Genomic DNA, 6,556 nt, shown 5'->3' on the forward strand with positions numbered 1-6,556 from the left:
ATCAACTCTTGTAATACTCACATCATCAAGATCAATCAAGCAGGAAGTAGGGTATTACCTCCATAGAGAGGGCATGAACCTGGGTAAACATCGTGTCCCCCGCCTCCTGTTACCATTAGCCTTAGACGGACAGTTCGGGACCCCCTACCCGAGATCCGGCGGTTTTGACACCGACATTGGTGCTTTCATTGAGAGTTCCACTGTGACGTCAAAGATAAGGTTGATGGCTCGCCTTTTCATCAAGGACAACATCATCTCCGGGGAGCCTTGGCCTCAGGCCAAACCCTCCGGCTGGGCGGTTTCATCATGACCGCCTGTTTGGCCGTTGAGCCCACGATGACCTCTCGGGTCATCGAGAATCGTCTCCACGTCAGCTCGGAACATGCCGAGCAGATGGACCCGACGGAGCTATCGTCTTTGAACGAGCTCTTAGATCGCATCGCCACCCTGGGAGTCCCTATGGACTACTACCGGATGGGGCTTAAACCAAACCAGAGGGAGATTAATTCTCCACCGATCACCCATCACATAGCGGTGGTGGAGGAGCAACGCGATAACTCTCCTCCCATATTGAGGATGGACTATGTCCAGATTACCGAGCTCATTGAGCCGGATACCCGTTCACGGGAAGATGTGCCTCAAGTCCCGGACCTAGAACCGGACTGTGGGCCCGAAAAATTGGGTAACATCCCGGAAGCCGAATTGTTAAATTCGGAAGCTCTTCAAGCTCTGGGTCCCAGACCGAGTCAGGATTCAGATTTAATTCCACCCACCCACCCGTATACAAGCTATCTTTCCCATATAAGACAACAACCCCAAGAGACAATACATCACTTTTGGGCCAGATTCCTCCTTGTAATGAACAAGGTTAAGGACTGTCACGAGGAAGACGCAATCTCGTTCTTTTGCAGAAATTGCACGGACAAGGGAATCCTTAACGCCATAAAACGCCATCGCATATCACACTTAGCTGACTTGGCAGGCATAGTACAGAAGTACTATGCAATGGAAAGCGCCTGGAAAACCCAGACAACCTTTTGGGACCCACTAGCTCTCACTAAACCCATCGTCCGAACAAAAAGGGTGTACCCTCATAGGTCACCCGATCCAATCATGAAGAAGCCGAAGCCCACTACAGGGCGCGGAACCGTATTTGAGGGATGGCTCAATAGGCCATGCAAAATTCACACCACACCGGATACCATACCAACACACAGCCTTAGATCATGTTGGATACTTTGGCAGGTGGACAAGAGCGGCGAGGGTCTCCTCATCAATAATCCCACTGAGCATCATCCCGCAGAAAACAACAATACAGTGTTGACAGTCTTTGAGACTTTTGCCTCGAATAACAGGCGTAAGCGAACACTCTGCAGCATTGCCAAAGTTTGCCAAATTGCATCAATAAGCCCTTGGAACGACACGACCATAACTTTCAACGCCAGTGACGAACCGCAATTCAGAATAGTCCGGGTACCAACCGCTTTGGTCCTTAGTCCAATCATGGACGACTTCTGGCTTCCCAAAGTGCTCATGGACGGCGGCAGCGGATTAAACCTCATCTACGAGGAAACTCTTAACAAAATGGAAATAGACAAGAGCCGCATTGAGCAAAGCTGCACAACCTTCTGAGGAATTATTCCCAGCTGAGAGGCAGGATGTGCGGGAAAAATCACACTAGATGTGGTATTCGGCACGCCGGAGAATTACAGGTCCGAAGAGATAACATTCCAAGTGGTCCCCTTTAGCAGTGGATACCACGCCCTCTTGGGGCGAGACGCATTTGCGAGCTTCCAAGCTATACCCCATTATGGGTACATGAAGCTCAAGATGCCCGGGCACAATGGAATCATCACCCTTGACAGTGATCCGGACATAGCACTCCACGCCAAAAATAAAACCGCCGCCCTGGCCCTTGAGGCACTATCCGAAGCCCTCGCGGCCAAAGAATTAACTGCATTACGCTCCACAGTGGACAGGGACGACGTGATACTCGATAAACGATCCAAGTCCACCTCCTTTAAACCAGCGGCCGAAATAGTCAAATTCCAAGTCCATCCAACGGACTCCACAAAGACAACATCCATCGGGGCACAGCTGGACCCCACAATCGATGCCGCACTGCGAGCATTTCTACGCGAGAATTGGGACATCTTCGCCTGGCACCCTTCAGACATGCCAGGAATGCCACACAGGCTGGCCGAGCATAGCCCCAACATATTGAAGGGATATAAACCGGTCAAGCAGACACTTAGACGCTTTTCCGAACCCTAACGACAAGCTATGGGAGAGGAGCTAGCCAAGCTACTCGAAGCTGGATTCATCAGAGAAATAAAACACCCGGATTGGCTAGCAAACCTGGTGATGGTATCGAAGGACAAATCCTGGCGCCTGTGTGTCATTTTCAATGACCTCAACAAGGCCTGCCCTAAGGATCCCTTCCCTCTCCCCCGCAGTGATCAGATCATCGATGCTACCGCAAGACATGATGCACTGTGTTTCCTCGACACATATTCCGGATACCATCAAATCAAGATGGCGGAGTCGGATCAAGTCGCAACGGCATTCATCACCCCATACGACCCCTTTTGCTTCAACACTATGCCTTTCGGGCTTAAAAACGCCAGGGCAACCTACCAACGCATGATTCAAACATGCCTGGAGAAACAAATCCATAAAACAGTTGAAGCATATGTGGACGACGTGGTCATTAAGACCAGACACGTCGAGTCTTTAATAGACGATCTGAGGCTCACATTCGACAACCTCCGAACATATAACATCAAGCTCAATCCGGAAAAATGTGTTTTCGGCGTTCCTGCCGGAAAGCTCCTGGGCTTCATCGTTTCCCATAGAGGATTTGAAGCAAACCCTGCCAAAATCCGAGCTTTGTCACAGTTGGCTACCCCAACAGATCTTAAACAAATCCAGAAACTAACTGGATGTGTGGCAGCCTTAAGCCGGTTTATCTCTAGATTAGGAGAAAAGGCACTGCCACTCTATCGCATTCTTCGACACACCGAAGACTTCGAGTGGATGGATGCAGCGATGGCCAGACTAGAAGAAATAAAACTTCTTTTAGCAAGCAACCCAATCCTGGCCGCACCAAACGTGGGCGAACCCATGTTGCTATACATAGCCGCAACACACCAAGTTGTGAGCATAGTGCTCGTCGTCGAACGAGAGGAGGACCGACACAAGTCCCAGCTTCAAAAGCCAGTATACTACGTATCCACTATCCTTACACCATGCAAATCTCGGTACCCCCATTATCAAAAAGTAGCATATGCGGTCTTCATGGCATCCCGGAAACTATGAGAGTACTTTCAAGAGTGTTCAATCACGGTGGCCTCTGAAGTACCACTCAATGACATAATAAACAACCACGATGCAATGGGCCGGATTGCTAAGTGGGCCATCGAGCTCCTCCCATTCGACATCACATATAAACCACGGCGGGCCATTAAATTACAAATACTGCCGACTTTGTCGCCGAATGGACAGAGGCCGAACTCCCTAAAGAGTATGACACATACTCCAATTGGATCATGCACTTTGACGGCTCTAAAATGCTGGCAGGTCTCGGAGCAGGTGTTGTCCTAACATCCCCCACTGGAGATATTGTCCAATACGTACTCCAAATATTATATATAGACTCCAACAACACAATCGAATGCGAGGCTCTGTTGCATGGTCTTCGGATGGCTGTCTCCATGGGCATTCAATGCCTGGAAGTGCGTGGGGGATTCAAACCTCGCAATATCTCAAATAAGTGGAGACTTCGACGCCAAAGATCCGAAAATGGCAGCTTATCGAAATGCCGTCCTCAAAATGTCAGCTTGATTCGAGGCGCTCGAATTCCATCATGTGGTTCGAGAAAACAATCAAGCAGCGGATGTTCTCGCCCGCATTGGCGCTAAGCGCGACCTAGTCCCACCTAACATCTTTCTGGAAAGGCTTTTCAAGCCATCTGTGGTGTGGCAAGGGGAGACCGGCAATACTAGTCTGGATCCGAACACAACACTAGATACCGAAGACACTAACATAGTCGGGGGCTCCACCACCAAAATAACACCCTCGGCCCATCTAATCATGGTTGTCATCGCCTCATAGACCGAACCCTTCTTAGCCTACCTTAATAGACAAGAACTTCCCGAGGACCAAAACGAGGCACGCTGCATAGTTCGGCACTCTAAAGCCTATAAAGTCCACAAGGGAGAACTCTATAAGAAGAGTGCTACCGGAGTACTTCAAAGATGTATCTCCGAGGAGGAAGGGCGACAGCTCTTGGCTAAAATTCATGCCGGACTCAGATTTCACCACGCCGCAGCTCGGGCCCTTGTAGGCAAGGCCTTCCGTACAGGTTTCTATTGGCTGACGGCCCGAGCAGACGCACACGACCTCGTCCAACATTAAGTCAGATGCCAGCTTTTCGCCAACCAAAGCCATATGCCGCCCACCGCTCTCCAAACAATCCCCATAACTTGGCCTTTTGTGGTCTGGGGGCTAGATATGGTCAGACCCCTTAAAGGGGGAAGCCATAAGAAAAATATCTGTTGGTCATGGTGGATAAATTCACCAAATGGATAGAAGCCAAACCTGTTAAAACAGCCAAATCCAGACAAGTGATAGACTTTATATCGGGTGTCGTACACCGTTATGGTGTCCCCCACAACATCATCACCGATAATGGCTCCATTTTACAGCCGATGAGGTGAAAACTTGGTGCGACAACTTGGGCATTAAGCTCGATTACGCCTCTGTCTATCACCCTCAAACAAACGGTCAAGTCGAACGTGCCAACGGTCTTATTATGAGCGGCATTAAACCCAGACTAGTGCGATCCTTAAAAGAATCAGGCACGCACTGGGTCGAGGAGCTTGACTCCGTACTCTGGGGGCTGCAGACCATGTCGAACCGCACTACCGGATATACACCTTTCTTCATGGTGTACGGCGCAGAGGCTGTCTTGCCCTGCGATATTATTCATGACTCACCTAGAGTGCACATGTATGAAGAGAGAGAGGCCGAGCTGAATCGGCAGGACAATTTAGATGCCCTGGAGGAGGAGCACGATGTTGCAAAAGCCCGTTCCGCATTCTATCAACAACAGGCTTGCATGTATCAAAGCAGAGAAGTACGGGCCAAAACTTATAATATTGGCGAACTCGTTCTACGACTACCGGAGAAGAAAAAGGACAATCTCAAGCCCTAGTGGGAGGGTCCCTTCATCATTGACAAAGTTCTCACCGGAGAAGCGTACCGCCTGCGTGATGCAGCAGATAATTGACTCGAGCCAAACCCATGGAACATGGCCAGACTCCGAAGATTCTACGCCTAGCGCCGAACTCTTTGTTCGTCTCCTTCCCTCTGTTCCCTGACTTACTTTTCAATTATATACTCTCCCTTCTATTTTTTAGCCCTAAAGCTCTAGTGTGACTCAATTACACACTCGTGACGCACCAACCTTCAAGTATGTGCACTCGTTATACCTGGGGTATTCTTATATAGAAGCTTAATATAATTATCTTCCGAGCTTCACGCCCATTGCATATGTGTCTCTTTTCCGTATGCACCTTTTCTTCACCATTATATGCATCGATATGACTTAAGTTTTGGCCAAGCTGGGTTGCCTCGCTCTTGTGTTTTTGCCCTATGTTCCCATTAATTCGGCTAGGGCATAATGGGAGCACCTCTACGATTGTTACTGCCAGGGCCTCCGGATGTGTACCTCAGACTGGGTGAAGCCGAAAGCTAGCATTCTTAAGGAAATATTCGGACGATGAACTAAAGATGTCTTTTACCTATCATAATACAAACCCCCAGATGTTTTCATATACTGCGCTCTCGACCGTAGTTCGGACATGCACATTAATGCATGCGTACCCAGGGAAAGGAACCCTTAACGGAACTATTCTCTTTGGAAGATGTTTCTTACTACCCATGTAATATAACATAACTAGTTGGGTACTTGTCTGTTCAAGCAACTATGACCCCTACGCCTGGTTTCCACACGTACCCCGGTTTCTATAACCGAGTGGGTATTTGGAAACACTCCAGACTGTTGAGTCAGGAGGTTGAAGCGAAAAGGTCCGCCATGAAAAATGATTTACAATCCGGCTAGGGACAAAATATGTCCATCGAAGTACATAGTCACTTTGACTCAAACACTTCTTCTTCTATGCCATCCAACAAGCTATCTAGTCTACAGTCCTGCTGGGAATATTTTGCGGCTATTCCTACCTGGTCATATACCAGACTAACGGGGATTTCTTTCCCATCTGACCCTACAGGTCCGACTCGGGCCATATGATTCGGATCAAGCTTGGTATACCGCGTCTTTACCATCGCCCAAGCTTCTCTCGCACCTTGTCGATAGGCAGATATCTTCCATAGTCGGAAGCGCCGCCGTGCTCCCTTAAGTAGCTGTACAAGCTCCCCCATGCCTCCTGGCAGGAAGACGGATGGCCACAAGGCCTTGGCGACGCCATGCATCACCTGCCAAACTTGTTCGTGTAGTTGCGAAAGCTCTTGCAGCAGATCGCCTGAGGATTCG

Source organism: Triticum aestivum, chromosome 4B (genome assembly GCF_018294505.1).
Source record: "Triticum aestivum cultivar Chinese Spring chromosome 4B, IWGSC CS RefSeq v2.1, whole genome shotgun sequence".
Taxonomy (NCBI): domain Eukaryota; kingdom Viridiplantae; phylum Streptophyta; class Magnoliopsida; order Poales; family Poaceae; genus Triticum; species Triticum aestivum.